We start from the raw sequence: 21,138 nt of genomic DNA, 5'->3' as shown, positions 1-21,138 counted from the left end.
TCAGATTGAGTGAGTCATCCTCTACCAGTCAAGATGATTTTAATTAAGGATCTTAGATATATCATCAGAGAAACAGAGTAATTAAAAATAGTTTACATAGCAGGCATGGTGGTATGTGCTGTAATCCTAATACTCAGAAAGCTAAGGCAGGTGGATTGCATTAAATTCAAATCTAGCCTGGACTATATAGTAAGTGCTGGACTAGCCAGGGTTATATAGTAAGACACTGTCTCAACCCTTCCCCAGTAGCTAGCAGCTGAAATCTTGGAAAGTATTGGCTTAATGCATAGAAATATTTGCAATACTATAAGAGCAAGTTGTTTAGTTTATAGACCATCTCTGTTAGGAGTATTCTGGCACAGACAAACTCAACTAAGACACACAACAAAAGGCTGAAACACTGAGCTCCCAGCAGCAGAGTGAGAACATACACATTTTTGTAGGGGATTTATTTTTAATTTATATTTGAAAAAAAATTTTCCTAACAGATGGAGAAAAGTAAAGGAGTATTCATAAACGCTTTGGCTTAGTTCCACAAAAATACTCCAGTGATTGAACGGGAAATGAGGTGTAGAACATGCTTTTAACCAAACTAGGAATTCATTTTTTCCAATTCATAAAAGCTACTCATTTTCTCTACTGCCAGTGGGAACAGCCCCTCTTCTGATACCTCTCCATACGTTCAAGTTTTTAATGCAAACCCACAAATAAATGTTTATGCCTCTCTCTCTCGTGGGTAGAGAAAAGAGCATTCTTTCTTCAATGTTGAGAAGAATGCTCTTGGTGGTTGGAGCTGCAGAGTGGTGTGTTCCCTGTTTCTTTGTCACTGTGGCAACCTTTTCATGAGAAAAGCTTGGAGTTTTCTAGATGAATCTGAACTTGGTGAAATGAATTTTACCCTTGTGAAATAGTCAGAATGTTTCTTAGATTTTGGATAGAGATGCAACGGGAAACAGACAGACTACAAAAATGCAAAGTGGACTTCAGTAGCTAACTAATAGGCAAAATACAGGGGAGAGGAGGGAGGGAGGGAGGGAGGGAGGGAGAGAGAGAGAGAGAGAGAGAGAGAGAGAGAGAGCAATGCAGAGGACCCATGTGGCAAGTACTCCGAGTGGAAGATGAGTGTGAATCTGAGTAATACAAGCCCAGTGTTGGGAATTAGTTAGATTGCTGGGAAGCAGTTAAATATGTACACTTTATTCAAGGCAAGTTTGGGTAGTTCTATCTCAAAAACCAGTCTTTGTCTTACAGGTTGATTCATTGAGCAACTACCCAGTTTAGCCTTTTCTCTATGTGTATCGTGAAGTTACTGCTAGATTATAGAATGGGAAAGCATCCAATGGACAGTCATTGTTTGCAAGTCTGTTTATCAAGGGAATTTGTCACAGTCAGTGAAATTAGGAAGCAAAAATCCAAAGAGTTCTTTCCTGAATAACTGAAAGAGATCTGCCAAGAAGGATAGAATTAGTAATTCATTTTTAAAATTACTTCATAGGTGTGTGTCTCAGGAGAAGTCCTGAGAATATGAGTCATGGGATGAGTCTTCTGTACCCGCGTCAGAAGAAGTAGACCTAAGTTCCATGAAAGTGAATATGAACCAGAAAATGGAGTAAGAACCTTCCAAATCTATTGTTTTCATTGTTTCCCAAACAAAATCTCAAAGGTTTTAAACACTCTCACACACACACACACACACTCACATACAGCACACACACACACTCATATACACATTCACATACACACTCACAGACACACTCACATATAGCACACACACTCACATACACACACACTCACATACACACACACTCACATATAGCACATGTACTCATACACACACATTCACATACACACTCAAATACACACATACTCACATACAGCACACACACTCACATACAGCACACGTGCACACACGCACACACACACACACACACACACACACACACACACACACACACCTAATGTGGGATTCCCCTCTGTATGCTGTAAATACCATTGGTTAATAAGGAAACTGTCTTGGGCCTACACAGGTAATAGAGGTGTGCAGGGAAAACTAAACTGAATGCTGAACGGAAGGAGGTGGAGTGAAAGGGAGAAGCCATGGAGCCACTGCCAGAGACAGACATGCTGAAATCTTGCTGGTAAGCCACAACCTCGTGGTGATGTGCAGATTAATGGAGATGGGTTAAATTAAGATGTAAGAGTTAACAAATAAGAAGCTAGAACAAATGGGCCAGCAGTGATTTAAATAATATGGTTTCTGTGTGCTTATTTTGGGGCTAAGCAGCCAGGAACCAACAAGTGGCCTCCCTACAACACTCACCCACACTCATATACAGCACACACACTCACGTACAGCACACACACACAGTCACCCACACTCACATACAGCACACACACACTCATACACTCATCCACACTCACATACAGCGCACACACACATACACACAGTCACCCACACTCACATACAGAACACACACAATACTCATATACACATACAGCACACACAAACATACTCATACACACTCACACACCCATACACACTCACATACAGCACACACACACTCACACACACACACTCACACACACACACTCACACACACACACTCACACACACACACTCACAAAGGAAGCCCAGGCATAGTAGCATTCAGCTGTAATCTCAGTACTTAGGAAGTTGAGGTGGGAGGATGGTGCATTTGAGGCCACCCTGGGTTACAAAGTGAGTAGAGAGATCTTGTATCAAAAACAAAAAAGAAAAACAAGCAAGTAAAAAATCCCCTTCCCATCACCAAAACCCCAAGCAACAACATAACAAAGATATTTAAGAGCAATCTCTCTAGTCTTCATGAGGAAATGTTGAAGGTATGTTTTTGAGACTATTGTTGAAGACAGCTTTGACCTCTGTTGTTCGTTTTTGAAAAAGCTCAAGCAGCAATGAGTTTCTCACTATACAGTCATTGTTAGCATCTTCCTGGTCTCTATCTATAATCTGGTGTGCCAGAAGTGCTATATTTTTGTCAAGTAATAGCTGTGAATCATCAAATGGATTCAATAATGAAAAAAATGCTTTAGAACAAAAACAAAGCAGGGCTGCGGCAGGGATGTCATCCAGTGAGATTTCTCAAGGAGAACCAAGGCTGAAAGACCAAAATGTCACATTGCATGAGGACTTCCACCCCTTATGCTCGTCCCTCCCCTGTCCCGCTACAATAGGAGAACTGTTCTGAGGCGCTAGAGTGGTAACACGAGTGACAAGAAAAGTGGGAGAAGGAAAATTTCCCTCCAGTCCTTGGGAACGTGGAAGATGTTCCCCTTTTCCCTGGGACAATAATAAAAATGTTCCAGGCGGTAAGAAAAGAACCATGTGCTAGACTGGTGCTACTGTGTGGCTAGCAAGGATGACTGATACCACTGCATGCAAATGACACCTTGAGCACGGCTCAACCCATTGCGCAGAAAATTTGTATCAGGTTCTGCATTCTAAAGGACTGTCAAAATAAAGAAACAAAGTGACCTTTCTCATTGTTACAGTTTCAGGTACCACCAAGGCAGAGAAAATGCCTCAAGTCCATCAAAGTTCATGATACCAGAAGAGGGCGCTAAATGGACAAGGGGTCCCAAGAAACATGTCATGCTGATAAGTAGGGGTCACTGGGTTCTGGAGAAGGCAGAGAAAGCAGAACTTCATCAAACCTCAGGAGAAACTAGCTCCTGCCATATTTCTGTTTGCTGCCAAAGCTAGCACAGGCTTAAGGTAAAAGAATAATTTAAAATATAAAATTATCATTTGACTTCAAATTTAGTTCATGAAGGACAATATCTACTACTCTGTACAAATAAATTATTCTTGGATGTGAACAGTGATAAATTAGATGAGTGAACTCGTTTTGCATAAGAGGCACAGCCTTTCACTTGACTGTGAAAACAATAATTATAATATCGCCATTCTCAGCAGGACAAGAGGCTGCTATAAACATTAATAGTGTAAATGCAAAACTTATTCGTTGTCTAGCAGAAAAAATATATCAAAACATCAGAGTGAAGCTCTGTCAGTGGGAAAGAGTAGACGTGTGCCAAGTGTACGAGGATACAATGAGAAAGGTTGCTTTTGTGTGTGTCAATAGCCAGTGTAAATCGAGGACTACTCTAGGAAAGGATAATGGCAAAAGTGACATGCATGTTTCTCCACAGGACCAAGGTTAATCTCAGCCAGGAGTAATTAAGATGCTCTCTGTGAGGGTGAGAAGATGGACATGATCGCATGATGTATGACCTGAAAAAAGTAAAGTCATCCCTTAGTTATTAAACAACTCACTGTTAGAACATTTATTGAGTAGCTTGATGCCAGAGACATAAAATAACCAGGATACAAGACATGCCTGTGAATATTTTGGGTAGAGGACACATATATCTGAAACAGAAGAAGAGGAGGAGGAGGTGGAGGAAGAAGAAGACAAGGAGGAGAATATGATAGAATAAACATAATGTTATAGCACTATTTATTGCTGGAATACTAGATTAAAAAGGAAGAAAGGGGCAGAAAAATTAAGATAAAGCCATGCCTGAGGTGAGATTTTAATATTTGCCAGTCATTTATTCAACTCCTATGGATGAAGGACTAACGATGTTTATTGTGCTTGCTATCAAAAGACTGACAGATGGTGACTGGACTTGGAACAGGCAGAGCCAATGGTGGGTTTAATTAAAACTATACACGCAGATGGTGTTGTTAAAGACAGGCTGATTGGCTGTATGTGGGAGTGTAAGAAAAGGATCCACGAAGGAGGTGAGCTTTGAGAGACATGGAGATATCTGTGAATCCAGCTGTGACAAGCACAAAAGACTACGGGAATTCTATAGTGGGAGCAAGAGTTGGGAAAGGCGGGCTGCATGTGATGCACACAGAAGTGAAGGAAGTTTGACACAGTTATTTGGTGTGGGACAATTGTCTGTATTTTGTCAATTATATTTTAAACAAATGCTGGTTGGTCAGTAGCCAGGCAGGAAGTATAAGTGGGACAACCAGACAGGAAGTAGAAGTGGGTCAATGAGAACAGGAGAATTCTGGGAAGAGGAAAGCTTGGTCCACAGTCCTGGCCTAGCCACAGAAGAAGCAAGATGTGACTGCCTCGCCAAATTAGGTACCCAGCCACGTGGCTAACATAGATAAGAATAATGGGCTAATATAAGTTGTAACAGTTAGTAAGAAGCCTGAGATACTAGGCCAATCAGTTTATAACTAATGTAGACCTCTGTGTGATTTCTTTGGGACAGAATGATTGTGGAAACCGGGCAGGACAGAAAACTCAGAAAACAGTTATTAATTATGAAAAACATAGTTAGAACATTAGAACTACTGAGTAGGAAAAATAAGGCAAGAGTCTAGGTTGGCAGAGACCATATATCATAACAAACCATAAATCCAGACTTAAAACTGAAAATTATTTTGTAGAGTGGTGATTTTCTTTTTTGTTTTTGTTTGAAACAGGGACTCTCTGTGTAACAACCCTGGAGGTCCTGGAACTCACTCTGTAGACCAGGCTGGCCTTAAACTCACTGAGATCCTTCTGCCTCTCCTCCCAAGTGCTGGAATTAAAGGCGTGTGCCACCACTGCCTGACTGAGAGATGCTCTTTTCAAACTGGATGCTACTATGGTTTTTTTTTTTTTTTTGCTTTGTTTTCTTTGTTTGTTTGCTTTTGAGTTATAAGGGAGTATGTAAAAAAAAAAAAGTAAAGAACCCCCCAAGGACTGATTATAGAGTTCTTTAGGCTAGGCTATCTGGCTTTAAATGTTAATTATTAGGTAATGTGAACTCTTTGAACACTGTTGGGGAGAGAGGGGAATGACAAGCTTCCAAACGCGCCTCTTGTGACCATATGTCATATTGTGCCAGAAAGTCATTTTTCTCTTAACTCATAAGTAGTCTTCGGATCCTATTTATTCTGTGTATTTCTCAAATCCATCCTTCTTACCTCCTTCGCTATAGGGGCCTCCAGTGCTATGGGCCTTATCATTTGATGCCTGATTGGATAAAAAAGCCTCCAGCTTACCGTTCTGCTCTGTGCACTCAGTCCTCCCCGTGAACTTGTCATATCCCTCAGTGCACAGCTTTCAGATTTACTAAATATATGCAGTTTTCACGGGAGTGTAATTTTCTGGAAAGCGGATAGATGAAGTCCTGGAAGGGCTGCCAAATTGAGATGATTGCTAAAAGGTCTCCAGTTACTCATTCTCTTCCACACCATCTGATTTTCCTTTTCTACGTGGGCATTCCTATCAGTGTACCAACAAGCTAACTTTTTCTTCATCCTACAAACAAAACAAAACAAAACAAAAACGACTTTCATTTCCATGTATTCATTTGCTCTTGCTACTGCCTTCATAGCTAAATTCAAATATGTGAGGCTGGGGAGATGGCTCACTGGGTACAAAGTTTGAAGTCCCAGATCCTACCTTAAAAAAAAAAGCCAGATGCAAAGTACAAACATCTGTAATCCAGACAAAAGGCTGAGATAGGAGAAGAAGCCCCAGAAGCTCATGAACTAGCCAGCCTGGTATAGGTGGTGGGAAAACAACAGAGACCTTGCCTCAAACAAGATGGAGGGTAAGGATCAACACTCCTGTGATCTCCACACCTCCACATATGCACTATGGCACGCACAAATGAGTACAGAGAACATGTACACACACACACACTGTTGTAATATGAGCGGCGGGGCTGCGTTCCCAGCACCCCGGCTGCCTGGCTAGCTTATGCCCCGAAATAATTACACGGACACTGTATTCTTTTAATCACTGCTTGGCCCATTTCTATCTAGCCTCTTCTAGGCTAACTCTTGCACCTGGACTAGCCCATTTCTAATATTCTATGTAGCACAGCTAGGTGCGCTTACCGGGAAGATTCTAGCCTACGTCCATCCTGGGTCAGAGCTTCATTGCGTGTGTCTGCCCAGGAGCCGGGAGCATGGCGTCTCTGCTCCAGAGAGCAGGGCTGTCTGTCTGAGCTCACTTCCTCTTCCTCCCAGCATTCTGTTCTGTTTACTCCACCCACCTATGTTCTAAGCTATGAGCCCAAGCAGTTTGTTTATTACTTAACCAATGAAATCAACAGATTGATATATGACACTCCCACATCACACACACCTCAAATATGTTTCTGCTCCCTTTTATAGCAAGCTTAATAGATACATTGCTTCACTCTTCTTTTTTCCAGAAACTAATTTCATTTACATTTTTATCTTTCTCACTCTATGCAGTATTTGTCAAAGTCATCAAGCCTATTAACAGCTCTCTCTTCTCGCCTTGACCTCTTAACTTTAGATGCAGTAGATAATAAAGTCTTGAAATGACTGGCAATCCTTCATAAGTTTCCACCTAATTCAGTGGGTATCTCTTTCTTAGAGACCTTTGATGGCACCTCTTCTTTTACACGCCTCTAAATTTGAAATAGGTAAGTTCTGCTATCTCATCCTTTGCTCTCTCTATTTGCTCCCTAAGTAAATCCAAGACTGATCTTCAATCCCGCATATAGATCTGGATGATTCTGGAACACTCCCTGGGATGGTTAATATTGTCTACTTCACAGGATCTAGAATTACCAAGGAGACACACATCTGGGCTTATTTGCTAACCGAAGTGCGAAGACTGACCCTAAATGTGGGTAGCACTATCACATGGACTGCTGTCCCGGACTGGATGAAAGGGGAAAATGGGGGGTGGTATTCATCCCACTCTATCTCCTGATCGGGTGCAGTGTGGTGAGTTGTCTCGCAGTTCTGCAGCACGATGGACTGTATCCCCAACTGTGAGTCAAAACCAACCTTTGCTTCCTTAAGTTGACATTAGCGGGTGTCTCGTCAGAGCAAGGAGAAAAGCAGCCCACACACTCACATTCAGAGACTAGACCTTTTCCCCCAAGTTGACCCTTTTGTGGTCAACCACCTACTTGGCAAAGCTTGTTGGAGTCCTTTAGGCATTGTGAACTCACCATAGTCAAAGTAGATATTAATTTCTCATCTGACGATTTCCATTCCCTTCTTATTTTTCAGAAAGTGCCCCCACCACTCCCTTAGCAAGGACCGACTTTTTCTGTGTTGCCCTGACTGTTCTGAACTTCCTCTGTGGACCAGGCTGACCTAGAACTCACAGAGATCCTGCTGCCTCTGCTGTCTGAGTGCTGGGATTGGAGGCGCGCACTGCCACCGCCTGCCACATTAGTGATTTTCATCATGTCATTCTCCTATTTGAAAGGTCTACAGAGCTAGTTCCAGGACAGGCTCCAAAGCCACAGAGAAACCCTGTCTCGAAAAACCAAAAAAAAAAAAAAAAAAAAAGAAAAGTCTCTGGAGGCATCACTTCCAAGTGTAAACTCCTCCACACGCTCCGTTGTAGACACCACCCTGCTTTCCTGCTGGCCCCCTGGTAGGCCCTGTATACTGAGCACCTGGAGTTCCTTCTGTCCGAGATGAATTTATCGCAACATTTGTGAGGTGCCTTCCTTCACACAGTCTTCCTCTACACGATTCTGAAATGCTGCGTTCCTGGCCTTTCTCTTCCTCTTCTCTCATGTTCATTGACTCAGCTTCCATTTTCCATGCAGCACCCCCTCCCAGCTTTACAATGTCTTGTATGCTTGTCAGAGTCTTCAGCTAGAATGTGATAAAGACTATTTTTTTAAAATATAATTCTATTTTAGCTTATCAAAGTACAGCTGGGCCTCATCTTTGGGCATGTCCTTAGGAGGCCAGTTGTAGCAAGAATTTTCAATCCCGATATCTAATCAAATTCCTTGCTCTCCACTCACTCTCTTCTAGGTAATAACTGATCACATGACTTTCTTCAGCAGAAAATCTTAAGTCAGTTAAACAAGGAATCTCCGTGCTTTCTTAGCTATATTCCATCTGAGAGTGTACTCCACCCATCTGTCTAGATATTGGCCCTCTTTTTTTTTTCTTTTATGAATGTGGACTTGAATCCAATCTCTTGAGGACTACAGCCACCCGTACCTACTACGAGAGTACTAAATACAGAAGTCTTTCCTGTCTTCAGAGAAGGGCTGGGCTTTTTCAGCAGGTGCTACCATTCTCAGTGATAAGAAGGAACAGGGGAACACTTGCCTCTCTCCTCCTCGGCCACCAGTGTCCAGTGAACACACTCAGGAGCCCGCCCATCAGCACCACTAAGGAACGAATGCATTTAGAACAAAGAAACATTACATGCAGGTAATCCGGGAACTTCAGATTGGTTCGACAGATAGTCTCATATTACCTTAAACATAACAGTATTTTTAGAATGGTGTGAAACATTCATTAATGAAAGCTTTAAGACAGCTACTAATACAATTTAATTTTACGAGCCCTAAGTCTTGAGAATTAAAAGCCCTCAAATACCATAGTTTCATTTGAAAAACCGAGTTCTCTGGCAAGGCTTTAAAGGTCTTTTTTTTCTTAGATGAAGAAATATTTTGTTATTTATAAAACATTTGGAATTACCTAATTTATCTTGCTTGCACTAATTAATCAGGTCAAAGCTCTGTTCCTAAAGCTAACAGGATCGAGCTAACAGCTGAAGAATTAATGCCCATTTGAGGTCATTAAAGTGTGTTCAAAAAAGCTACAAATAATACATACACTGTGAGTTTTGTCAGGGGTTGTTTTAATTCCAAAGGACAGCTGTAACAGAGATGATAATCACTTCAAGGTGTCAGTACTATCTGCTTACTCTGACCTCCAGCAGCTTGAAAAGATTCTCAGAGATAGTCGCAGAATCCATGGAGGGGGTCATGATTTAACTCATCTCAAAGGGGTGTTGGAGCTTTTTTCTTTTTTTCACATGAGCTGTCAACACACACATGAAAGCAAGATTCCCAAAAAGCTGGCAAGATCCATAATATTTACACAGCAAAGCAAACAACCTTTGTTATTCCAATTAATACGTCTGCTTGTGAAGAAAGCCTGATCCGAACTGTTCCTGTCTCCTTAGCTACACTCAGCTTTATAATGTTGACTCATATTGAGGCAATTTAGAAGTGTATGCAGTTTTACAGGATGAAAATAGATTATGTTGAGAATGACATTTGTTACTAAGGTTCTTGCTAAAAATAACATCTCAAAGTTATTACATTTTCTTCTAAGAGTTTTAGGTATTGTCACATGCATCTGGTTCTCTTTAAGAGCTAAGACCTAGGAAATACAATTCTTCAATCTTAAAAGTCAGTGATAATAAATGTTAAAAGGTCAAATTTTAAATAATATATCAGGATTAAAGCATTTGTTTCTGTGTTGTTTTTTCATGACAGGGTTTCTCTGTAGCTTTGGAGCCTGTCCTAGAACTAGCTCTTGTAGACCAGGCTGGCCTCAAACTCACAAAGATCCATCTGCCTCTGTCTCCCAAGTGCTGGGATTAAAGGCATGAACCACCACCGCCTAGCCAGGATTAAAGCATTTGTTGAGAAAGCTTGAACTGTGAATTACTGTACTTTATAGTAATCCTATTGTCTATCTATCTATCTATCTATCTATCTATCTATCTATCTATCTATCTATCAATCATCTATCTATCTATCTATCTATCTATCTATCTATCTATCTATCTATCTACTTATCTACCATCTATTTATTTTTGTCATAATGGGAACTGAATCTAGGGCCTTCCATATACTAGAAAAATGACTCACCATTATAATAGGTCTCCAGGCTTCTTTGCCCTTTTTAATTATCTTTTTATGGCATCTTGCTATTTAGTCCAAGCTAGCCTGGAACTCATGGGCTTCCCACCTCTGGTCTCATTCATGCCAGAAGAATAGGCAGGTACCATCATGCCTATTTTTAAATTTTTTTTACAGATTTTTTTTTAAATATAAAATTTACTTATTACATATGGTGTTCTGCCTGCATGTGTGCCTACACGCCAGAAGAGGGCGCCAGATCTCATTACAGATGGTTGTGAGCCACCATGTGGCTGCTGGGAATTGAACTCAGGACCTCTGGAAGAGCAGCCAGTGCTCTTAACAGCTGAGCCATCTCCCAGCCCCAGAATGGGTTTTGAATGTATTTATTGAGCCTTTATCACAGAAAAGATATCATCAATATAATCATTAAATGTCTAGTTTTCTTTTTATTTTAAATTGAAGAAGAATAGAAATGCCTTATCACAAATCTGTAAGACTTGGTAGTTTCTGAATCATGCTTCTCCTCTACCTTCAAAGGCTTGAAATGCTGAGATCTGTAAAATTTCATCTTATATTTAACATGAGGATCTTACTACTTTGTGTAGCAACTCCAGAATGCTTGACAGAATGATTAAAAAGGAGGTTTAGTTTCAAAGATCATAGTGTATCATGGTGAGGAGGTCACAGTGTGACACAGCAGTTTACATTATGTCTGTTGGGAAATAGAGTGAGCTCTTAGGCCTGCTGGTTCTTTCTTCTTTCCCTGTGCTATTCCAACTGAACCTCAGCCTACCACATTCCAATAAGTCATCCTGCCTTGTTTAGTTCTCCTGTCAACAGCCAGGTGATGGCAACACCTTTAATCCCAGTACTTGGGAGGCAGAGGCAGGCAGATCTCTGGTCTACACAGTGAGTTCCAGGACAGCCAGGACTATATAGAGAAATCTTTTATCAAAAAACAAACAAACAAAAAAACCCCAAAAAACCAAACCAAACCAAACCAACCAACCAACCAAAACAAAATAAAACAAAAAAAGGAAAGGAAAAAAGAAACACTCCTGTCAATATCCTCTGAGGAGCATTTTCCAATCCAATAATGTTGAGGATCAAGAATAATTATCACATATTGGCATAAAATGAAACTTCATTTTCCCCTCTATTTTTAAACAAAAATTCTAAGAAGATATGTAAAATTCTACTGGACCCTAGACACAGCAGATAGGCTATGAAAATGCCAATTTTAGATATATTAAAAACTATTTTGTTTTTTTAAATTAATTTATTTATTAAGGATTTCTGCCTCCTCCCCGCAACCGCCTCCCATTTCCCTCCCCCTCCCCCGATCAAGTTCCCCTCCCTCATCTGCTCGAAGAGCAATCAGGGTTCCCTGACCTGTGGGAAGTCCAAGGACCGCCCACCTCTATCCAGGTCTCCTAAGGTGAGCATCCAAACTGCCTAGGCTCCCACAAAGCCAGTAAGTGCAGTAGGATGCATTACTGTAGTGAAATACACTTATGCTCTTTTTGTACACTGTTAAGATAGGTCTTTGGAAAGGCACATTCCAATTGATGTAATAAAGAGCTGAATGGTCAAGAGCTAGACAGGAAGAGATTAGACAGAACTTCTGGGCAGAGAGAACGTAAAGATAAACCAAGCATAGGGGAGATGCTGGAGGAGATGGAAAGGAAGCAAGACATACAGGAGGAGAGGTAAAAGCCACAAGCCACATGGTAGCATGTAGATTATCAGAAATGGATTACTTTGAATTATAAGAGCTAACTAGAAAAAAGCCTAAACTACGACTGAGCTTTCATAATTAACAAGATGCCTCCATGTTGTTATTTGGGAGCTGGAAGTATAGAGAAAGCCTGCTACATATGGTATCCAATGTGGGGCTCAACTATCCAAATATAGGGCCTTAAAAAAATCTAAGAAAAGTTCTAGACAAGGGGCTGCATGTGGCTTTCTAGTCCTGAAGTCTCTCAGGTGGGCTGGTACTCGTTGACATACTGAGGAGGTTTCCAACTGCTGCCGCCTGTGGGCTGGAACCAGCCACCAGCACCAAGTGCTAAGCTGAGCCACATGGCAACTCATATAGTAGTTTAAAATTTGTCTCATGCTAGGGCACGTGGTACATGACTTTAATCCCAGCACTTGGGTAGCAGAGGCAGGCAGATCTCTTAGTTTGAGGCCAGCCTGGTCTACAAAGCTTGTTGCATGGAGAGCAGGGCCCTTGTTCCATCCCAGCCACCTGGCTAGCTTGTACCCAAAAATAAGGACACAAAAACTGTATTAATTAAATCGCTGCCTGGCCCATTATCTCTAGCCTCTTATTGGCTAACTCTCACATTTTGATTTAATCCATTTCTATTAATCTGTATATCACCACAAGGTCATGGCTTACCAGGAAAGATTCAGCATGTCTGATTCTGGCAGCTCCATGGCTGTTCTCTGACTCTGATTTCTTCCTCCCAGAATTCAGTTCTGTCTTCTCTGCCTACTACCTAAGTTCTGCTCTATCAGTCCAAGCAGTTTCTTTAAAACAGAAGGACCTCTTACACCAAAAGCTAGTTACAGAACAGCAGGACTGTTACACAGAAAAACCCTGTTTCTCCCCACCCAACAACAACAACAAGAATAAGAATAATAAGAAGAATAAAGAAGAAGAAGAAAAATATTTGTCTCATGTGGTCAAAGAATGCTACAGGTGCTCAGTAAAGACAGATCCAGACAAAAAAAATCAAAACCTCTAAACGGGTTACAATATGTTTAAAAATGTACATAGACTTAAAAAGAAAAGAAAATGGGTATAGATAGTTCATAGAAAAAAGTAAATAGCTTATAAACAATAAGATAAAGTCTTTAAGAGAGAATAAAATAATATACAAAGGATAAGCCACATAAAGATGAGTCTGAATTCTGTATGGTGTTGTACTGACTTTGAATTTTTTGAGTGTTGATGAGCCAATGACAGTTGCTGGGATATGGGATTGTAACAAGGACTGATGAATTAAACCAGCCTAAATACTTTAGGAATGCCTTTATTTTAAAATGGAAGTAAAGCATGCATTGTGTTGGAGAAGTGGTTATACTTTTGTTACCACAGAAAATTAAAGGCTGTGGATTTCTTCAAGGAGGATGGAGATCAGATTTGACTTAGGGAGACCACCCCCCCGAAAATCTTGGTTACAGACATAAAGAAATAAATTTAGACTTTAAGACATGTGACCTATATTTCACCCTCTCAAACATAAACAAAACATTATTTTTGGCTGGCTTGTGTACAATGCATAGTCCATACTTGTGATAAAGAAGATATGTACATTACCTTTGAAAGTTTGTGTGTTTTCAGTGCAAGGTCCAGACCTTAATGAAAATGGGTGGCCCAGATGATCCAGCCTCTCAGAGTGCATCTGTTGCAATTTTCTCAGAATCCTTTATCCAAAACATCTTCAAGGTGCTGGCTGAGAAGGTTCAACCTCACAGACTATTCTAGGCAGGACTACACATAAGCCTTGTGCTTTCCCATTGCAGAGAGACTTGATAACAAATATTATGGCTATGTTTTCCAGGACTTAACAATTATCTTATTTTTCTCAGGTTCCCTAAAGATGCCATTGCCCATAGACAACAGGAAGTAGTCTAGAGAACACAATGCCCATATTTCCAGGAGTTGAGGTGGATGGTTTTTGTCATTTGGTTGGTTATGGATATTTGTCATCATTTAGGGGAGTTGGTTACAAATTGTGGCTGGTCATGGTCAGGGGAAAAAGCTAAACAAAGGAGATTAGATTCAGGGATCTCTTTCTGAGGGGAAAGGGGGGGGGATATAGTATAGAAATGATGGGATAAAAGGGTAGTTTATTGAGTCTACTTTTGAACAACCATTAGTCTCAAATATTTTACATTGGTATGGATTTTTGTATATTGATACAAATTTAAGTTTTAAGTTTTTGTTATATTTAACAAAAACTTGTATATATATACGTGTGTGTATATCTATTTTTACTCTTATTTTAAATATTTTGTCTATATAGCTCATTTAAAAAATATAATGCAGAGTTTTTGTCCTTGAAAGCTATTTAGGATAATAAGAAAAAACAGGTTAGTAGTCATTTATAACAATCAAACAATCAAAGTCATGTTAGGAATGTTTTCAAGGCCAAACAGAGATATATTTTAAATAGATAGATGGGGCTGAAGAGATGGCTCAGTGGTTAAGAGCACTGGCTGCTCTTCCAGAGGTCCTGAGTTCAATTCCCAACAACCACATGGAGGCTCACAACCATCTGTAATGAGATCTGGCACCCTCCTCTGGCATGTGGGCATAAGTGGAGGCAGAATGTTGTATACATAATAAATAAATAAATCTTAAAAAATAGATAGATGGTCTTCAAATACTCCAAATGCCTACAAAATATGGCGTTCAAAGTATTTTAATAACATAAGATTTTTAAAATTCTTTTCTTATATTTATTTACTTATTATGCATACAATATTTTGTTTGTGTGTATGTCTGCAGGCCAGGAGAGGGTACCAGACCTCATTACAGATAGATGGTTGTGAGCCACCATGTGGTTGCTGGGAATTGAACTCAGGACCTTTGGAAGAACAGGCAATGCTTTTAACCACTGATCCATCTCTCCAGCCCCTAACATAAGATTTTTCGTGATGGTAAAATACATCTGCTCCTGGTAGTACCAATTTACTTCAAAAAAGGATGATGAGCATCAAAGAACCTCCATATAGAGTTTGCATTCTTTGTGGCAAAGTTAACAACTGGGAAAAGAAACTGTCCTTACTTCAACTGACAGAATGCTGTCCAAATTGGACAAGCAAGACACAAAAGAAGACAACTGCCAAACTTTGCCAATACAAGGTATGACAGCCCTTCAAGTTTCCTGCTTCACAGAAATATCTGTCAGATATTTTAGACCTATAGGCCAAAGATGGATGCTCCAGCATTGCAGAAGAACCTTGAGTGATTGTCTAGGCAGCCAGCCATTTCTGTAATTTCTATAGTTTTGGAAGGTGCTTGCTCTGCACTTCCTATTTACTCATGTAATATTATATCCTTCTCAGGTCTCTGATGGAGTTAAAGACTAGATATAGTTTTCCTTGTTACCAAATTCAGAAAAGAAATTTACATAAGAAATGTAAAGTGTATAAGGTTGAGAGATATAAAAGCTTAAATTGTTTATCAAGAAAATGTTCTGAGGCCTAAAAAAATAGTGTTGGGTTGGTAATACAAGTTAGGATAGAAAACGAATTAGGCACAAAACTTTGGGTTCACCAATATAGGATAGATAATGGAATATTTTAGGTAAATTTGTCAAATGCAAATGGATTGGACATTATGAATATAATTCTTACCTGATCATTGTTCTTATTGTATATTGTTTTATTGTTCTAGTTAAAACCTTTCTTTTTACTTAGACAAAAAGGGAAAAATGTAGTGAAATAGTATTTTAGTACACTGTGAAGATGTGTCTTTGGCAAAGCACTTTCTGTTTGGTTTAATAAAGAGCTGAGGGCTCGAGAGATGGCTCAGGGGTTAAGAGCATTGCCTGCTCTTTCAAAGGACCTGAGTTCAATTCCCAGCAACCACATGGTGGCTCACAACCATCTGTAATGAGGTCTGGTGCCCTCTTCTGGCCTGCAGGAATACATGTAGACAAAATATTGTATACATAATAAATATTTTTTTAAAAAAGAGCTGAATGGCCAATAGCTAGGCATGAAGAAGTTAGGCAGAACTTCTAGGCAGAGAGGAAATAAGGGGAGATGAATCTAGACATGGGGAAGACACCAGAGGAGATGGAGAGGAAACAGGACATGATAGGAGAGGTAAAAGCCATGAAACACCTGTCCACATGTAGATTAATAGAACTAGGTTAATTTCAGTTATAAGAGCTAGTTAGAAACAAGCCTACGCTAAGTCTGAGCTTTCATAATTAATAAGAATCTCCATGTCATAATTTGGGAGCTGGCAGTACAGAGAAATCCTGCTGCACATTACTGTTCATTTATACAATAATAGGGCTGACGATGACTAGAGTAGCAATATGAAAAATGAGCAGTAAGGTCCACAAAGAGAAACAGAATAAAAAACTTGATCAAGGTTGGAGAAAAGGCTTGGTCAGTAAAGTACTTGCTATGTAAGCGTGGGGTACTGAGTTCAGATCTCTAGCACCCAAGTAAAACCTGGGGGCTCTGTGCACCTCTGATCCCAGCACTGGGGGACCAGAGACAGACTAGATCCCTGGGGTCTTCTGGCCATCCAGTCTAGCTGAATGGATTATCTCCAGTCTCAAAATGAATGACCCTGTCTCAAAAAAAAAAGTTATAAAATTGAGAAAGACAACTAATAGTGACCTCTGGCCTTCATAGGCACAAATACATATGTAGGAGGTAGGAGGGTCTTTCTTGTATTAAAGACTGGCCTTTTACCAGTGCAGGGGGCATGGGAATTGGAGAAGACGCATAAAATAATAAGACAGAAAACATAAGATAGTATCGGGAAGATATTTCAGGAATCACTCAGACCCTGAAATCCCCGCATTTATTTTTCCACAGCTTTTATACCCAACGGGTAACCTGGGGGAGAAGGTAACAAAAGCCTTCATTAACATGATGCAGCAAGGTTATCTCACACAATCAACTCTGAGACTTCCCACCATCAACATTCTGTTGCCTAGGTAGCGAGATGCCCCCAGTCTCTCTTTTTTTTAAAAAATATTTATTTATTATGTATACGATGTTCTGTCTGTGTGTATGCCTGTAGGCCAGAAGAGGGCACCAGACCTCATTACAGATGGTTGTGAGCCACCATGTGGTTGCTGGGAATTGAACTCAGGACCTTTGGAAGAGCAGGCAATGCTCTTAACCTCTGAGCCATCTCTCCAGACCCAAGTCTCTTGAAGACAGCCCTTCCCCAGGTGACCACATAGTTACAATGGAAGGAGCAGAAGCACTCTGCATACACTGACCACCTGTCAGGATGGAGCAGAGCTTTCTTAATTTCAAAAGAGCCAGGTAACCCCCTCCCGAGTTAGAAGGTGCAATTAAGCCTGTTAGTCTCTCAAAATCTCTGACCTCCAGACAGTGGTGAAAATGGGCCTACAGGTCTCGGCCTTCACATTCTTGTCCGCCTTACTTTGGGCTGCCTGTTCCCAAATACTGACACAGAGACTTATCATTAATTATGAAAGTTTGGCCTTTAGCTTATGCTTGTTCCCAACTAGCTCTCATAACTTAAACTAACCTGTTTCTGTTAACCATTGTTCTGCCATGTGGCTCATTCCCTCTTCTCCACACTGTACTTCTGACTTCCTCAGTGTCTCCCTGGCATCTCCCCTGCCAGATTCTAACTCAGAGCAGTTCCTCTCTCTTTCTCTCTGGAACTCCTAACTCCTGCTATTTGCTGTTTAGCTCTTTATTAACCCAATCAGAAGGTGCTTTAGCAGAGATACATCTTCACAGTGAACCAAAAGATTATCCCCGGCATACACCCATGCACAAGTGCACATATCCGCCCCCACACCCGTATAGTCAATCATGTTTAAGGGTAGAATTATCCAGTCTTTCTGCTAAGAAATTACAAAATATGAAGAAACAAAGATAATACAGACAAAAATGTAAAATATGAGTATTATAGATGTATGTTGGATAGTTAGTATATTTTTAAAAATTTCCTGAACTTGGAGAGGCTTGCTGTCTCTTATGACATCAGTGAGATCTATTGTCGTACCTTAGTTTAGCACAGCAGCTCCTAACCTGAGAACCACAACCTCTTTGGGGGTCAAATGGTCCTTCCACAGGGGTCGCCCAAGACCATTGGAAAACACGGATATTTACATTATGATTGATAACAGTAGCAAAATTACAGTTATGAAGTAGCAACGAAAATAATTTTATGGCTGGGGGATGACCGCACCATGAGGATCTGTATTAAAGGGTCGCTGCATTAGGAAGGTTGGGAACCACTGCTCTAGTAGTATTCCTGTCACCCATTCAGGTTCTGCTTTAGAATATTTGAAGGCAAATAACAGCAAAGGTCCAATCGTATGGGACTGATCTAATGGGAGCTCACCAAGGCCAGCTGGACTGGGACTGATGGAGCATGTGATCAAACTGGATTCTCTGAACGTGGCTGACAATGAGGGCGGACTGAGAAGCCAATGATAATGACACAGGGTTTTGATTCTACTGCATGTACTGGCTTTGTGGGAGCCTAGTCTGTTTGGATGCTCACCTTCCTAGACCTGGATGGAGGGGGGAGGACCTTGGACTTCCCACAGGGCAGGGAACCCTGACTGTTTTTAGGACTGGAGAGGGAGGGGGAAAGGAGTGGGAGGAGGGGGGAGAGAAATGGAAGGAGGTGGAAATTTTTAATAAATAAATTAATTAATTAAAAAAAGTCCAGTTGTAGGGAGCTAAGGCAGCAATAGTTAGAGCAATGATCAGAACAGAGTGGTTTCCTGGGATAGGAATCTTATCTACTGGTGCTAAACAATAACAACCCTAAAACATCAGCTGCAAGATAACAAAACAGGATATATTGCATTTGCAGTATTCTTAGGTAGATCTCCTAGGGGTACAAGCAGATAGAAACATTTACAGAGCCAGCTCTATAGAGAGCTTTGTGTTGCTGAGGAGGGTGCAGCAAACATGGACTCATAAATGAAGGTCAGAGCGCAACAGAAATTGGTGCTGACCTTAGAGACATTTCTGTTTGTCTCACCTATGTAGCATTCCGTTTCCCCACTAATAAAGCGCCCACAGGCTTGAAAACAGGGCTGCTCTAGAAATAAAAACGTGAGAACAGGCTTCTGGCTGTGAATTCGTTGCTCTCAGAGTACCGCATGATTTCAGCTGTGAGGAAACCCAAGGAAGAGGACAAGTTGAAACTTGATCTGAGCCTGCTGCTCTGCCTCTAGCTTTGTAGCCTTGGGAGGGGGGAACTGAGTTTTCAACATCTATAAAACGGGGGAGGGGGGACAATAACTTCCCCTGATGGCAAATAACTGTGCCTAAATTAACTTCTCGAACAAGAAAGTATTATTTATGTTTACCATAAAACTCTAAGGTTGGTTTAATAACAATGACATTTTAATTGGCGAATAGCTACTGCAATGTGCTTGAAGACCTCAGTTTGTAGCTTTTCTCCATGGAGTTTCACCATTTAAAGACTCTTCAAGAGCATTACTGGGTTATTGGGGCAACACAGACATACAAATGTGACTCTGAAAAAGCACAGCAGCCATCTGGTCTTCTCACCCACTTGAATGACTAGTGACGGAATGGCCTTGAAGTGGTTAAAAGTTCAGCCGTAAAAATAGCTGGGAAGCTCTCTACAATTTGCCAGCTAGGTTGAGATGCTTAAGTGAGATCTCTTGTCAGCAAGAAAGGTGATCTGAAGAATGAACAAAAATAGCTTGTGTTCAACAGCTGTGATGTCTATAATTGATAAGCTGAGATCATCTCTCATCAGATTACCGCGGTGTACACGCGAGGACGAGTTTGTCAGTTGTATGTTGAGTAGTTATTTGACAATCAAGCTTTGTTAGACACATTCCTTAGCGCACTGTTTACATATAAACAGTCTGACTTGAGCTTTCATGTTTGAGGAATGTGATCACGGAATTCTATTGGCATGCACAGAGTCACAAATGTTTGGCTAGCCTTTAATAACTTATCCCCAAATAGCAAATAATCCTTTTTCTGTGTATTAAAATTATGTTTTTTAATTGGGCAAAACTGCAAGTATTTATAATGCTTTGATATGTGTGTGTATGTGTTCAGGCAATGGCTAATTGGAACTAATGTAAATAGGAAGCTTCATAGTTTTTCTGTAGTAGGATGCAAATAATCTTCAAGTATGGAAAGATGGGTCGACACTAAATAATGAGGGGCATTAGAGCAAGGAGAGAAGGAGGAAAGGGGAGGGAGAGAAAGATTGCTTGAATGTTAAATTATTTGCACGTCTCTAATACTCTGGTCGTTATGCTTTTGTGTTCCTCTTACTATTCTCTCCCTTTCATCTTCAGTACACATTTTTAATTTGTGCTTTTCTATCATTCTTGCTCCTCGCAATACTTTTATTACCTGTGTTTTGCGTTTACTGGAACATGTAACTTATTTTCATATTTCTTTTTACTATGTTTCCCTTGCCCAATCTCTCATACATGTACACACACACACATACGTACATACAAACACGTGCACACACATGCGGGTGCTGAAATATACTAAGGGCTGTATCTGTGATTTATTAGGCAATTTTGTTTAAATCAGCTAAAACCAACAGTGCTGGAGAGGGTGTCTTCTATCTATGTAACGGATTGTCTACATAACTGCATGGAGAGGGTGTCTTTTATCTATATAACATGATTGTCTACATAAGTGCATGAGGAAAAGAAGTAAAGGAGAAGACATGACTGCTCCTAAGTATGTGGGGCTCGTCTT

The sequence above is a fragment of the Microtus pennsylvanicus genome, chromosome 13 (genome assembly GCF_037038515.1).
Source record: "Microtus pennsylvanicus isolate mMicPen1 chromosome 13, mMicPen1.hap1, whole genome shotgun sequence".
NCBI classification, from domain to species: Eukaryota; Metazoa; Chordata; class Mammalia; order Rodentia; family Cricetidae; genus Microtus; species Microtus pennsylvanicus.
This window is presented reverse-complemented; position numbering follows the sequence as displayed.